Raw genomic sequence first — 2246 nt, 5'->3', positions numbered from 1 at the left:
TGGAGGCTCCTTGATTCCTCACCGGGAGGCTCCTTGACTCCTCCCCTGGACTTCAGCCAGCAGCTGCCTCAGGCTCTTCAGCCTCCTGCCCGTTGCCCCTCGTGTGCTCCCGGTGCCCTGCCCCTCCCAGTGCCCGTGGGCAAAATCTGGGAGCCGTGGCAAGGACAGGGGCAGGGGGTGATGGCCCCCGTGGAGGAGCTGTTGGCCATTCCCTCTCCATCCCCATACTGTCACAGCGGGAGAAGGGACATCAGCTCTCTGTGTGCCCCTCAGCACATGCTGGGATTCATGGGAAGTGCTGGGGGCACGGAGAGCCAGGAGGAAAGGAGGAATCAAGAAGCGGGGTAAACCCAACCCAACAGTGACCCACAAACAAGACCATCACCACCACAAAAAGGGAAACTTTGTGGAACATGGAACTTTTATTTTATGGAATTCTACGAGGGGGTGGGACAGGGTGGGGGGGGGGATGAGGGCCAGCAGCTCTCGGGTTTTTTGGAAGACTCTGGGCCACTTGAAGTGTTTCTAAGTTAAACCAGCGGCTGTGGCCACACGCTTTGCTTTTTAATAATGGTTTTTGTGGAGTGTTTCTTCCATCTCCCACCCCAGGCAACCCTCCTGGTTGCTGGGAGGGTGTCAGGATTTGGGGTTGGATGCTCGGAGCTGTCGGATGGTGGGAAGGGTGATGGGGACAATGACCATCCCCATGCTCAGGGCAGTCCCTGCAGGGGCTGGTTGGGAGGAGGAGCTTCCCAGACTCCCTCTGAGCTGGTGCTTTTGCCCTGGCTGTGTGGGCATGGGGGAACTGGTGCGAGGAGGGTCTGTGGGGGCACTTCAGGGGCCTGTGGCCCCTGAAAACAACTCTCAGCTGCTTGGGAAGGAGCTTTTCCTCAGCCAGGATGTGCCATGGGCAGAGCTTGTCCCTGGCCTGAGGTGGTCCCTGACCACCACGGCCTGAGGGAGAGTCTGGTTGGCCACAGGTGAAGTGGGACCTGCACTTGGCCCCAGCCACCCCACCCGAGCTGCAGGCCTGGGGCAGAGGGGCTGGGAAGCTGCCGGGTGGGCAGTGTTTGCTCAGATCTATTAATGGCAAGAGGCAGTGTAGAAATACCATGGATTGACCCGTTCAGGATGAGGATGTCACCTCCCAAAGGGGACAGGGACAAGGCAGAGCTCTTCAGGGCATTCTGTGCCTCCACCTTCAACGCAGAGCGTGGACCAAGGGGGTCCCAGTGCCCTGAGCTGGACGAGCAGGACTGCAATGATGGTCAGCTCCCTGAACTTGTGTGGGCTCTGCTGCTCCAGCTGGATCCCTGCAAACCCCTGTGGAACCTGGTGGGATTCATCTGAGAATTCTCCAAGAGCTGCTGATGCCATCATTAAGCCTCTCTTGATAATTTTGTGAGGTCTTGGGAATCTGAGAGATCCCAGCTGGCTGGAAACTGGTGAAATTTGTCCTGATTTTTCCAGAAGGGCAAGAAGGAGGACCCTGGAACTCACAGGCCTGTCAGTCTCACTTCAGTGGCCACTAAAATCATGGAAAACGTTCTGGGAAGTATTGAAAAACATCGGGAGGACAACACAGTCATTGGTCACAGCCAGCACAGCTCCGTGAGGGGAAAGTCCTGCTTGTCCAGCCCGATTTCCCTCTACAGCTGATCAAGGGAAACCAGGAAACGGAATCTTTTTGGACTTCAGCAAAGCCTTTGATGCTGTCTCTCCCAGGATCCTTCTGGACAAACTGTCCAGGCCACAGCTGGATAAACACATCATGGGATGGGCGAGCAACTGGCTCATGGGTCAGGCACAGAGTGTGACAGGGACTGGGGTGACATCAGCCTGGCACCTGTCATTAGTGGGGTTTCACATGGCTCCAGCCTCATCCCAGTTCTCTTCAACATCCTCATGAACAACCCAGATGCAGGACTCAGAGGAATACTAAAGAAAAACTCTAAATTCTTCAGTTGAAGCTTCTTGGGGATTTTGCATGAAAGATGTCCTATTCCAGAGAGAAAACTTATCAAGAAAAGATATAAATACTCCTTACAGAAATGAAAAATCAAACTTCTGGAGGATTTGGGAATTCTGTCACCTTTTGAGGGGCCCTGCGGCTCCACCTGGGCTCGGCTGGGGGTGGAGCTTCTTAAAGGGCCCGGCCCCACCCGCGGCACCGCAACACAACCGGGGGACAACCGGGACCCCCAAATCCACCGCACCCCGCGCTGCGTCCCGGGGCACGCTTGGGG

At 56.1% G+C, this 2246-nt stretch overlaps 1 protein-coding gene across 1 annotated transcript in view; it reads left to right on the top strand.

The window, feature by feature from the left end:
* The window catches only part of KLF8 (Kruppel like factor 8), a gene marked incomplete at both ends in the record, with an annotated part of 8118 nt that overhangs the window by 1760 nt on the left and 4112 nt on the right, over positions 1–2246 (top strand). The window lies entirely within an intron of this gene.

Source organism: Corvus brachyrhynchos, unplaced genomic scaffold, assembly GCF_000691975.1.
Source record: "Corvus brachyrhynchos isolate BGI_N302 unplaced genomic scaffold, ASM69197v1 scaffold351, whole genome shotgun sequence".
Classification (NCBI taxonomy): domain Eukaryota; kingdom Metazoa; phylum Chordata; class Aves; order Passeriformes; family Corvidae; genus Corvus; species Corvus brachyrhynchos.
Note: the sequence above shows the minus strand (reverse complement) of the source record. Positions and strands in the feature narration are given on the sequence as shown.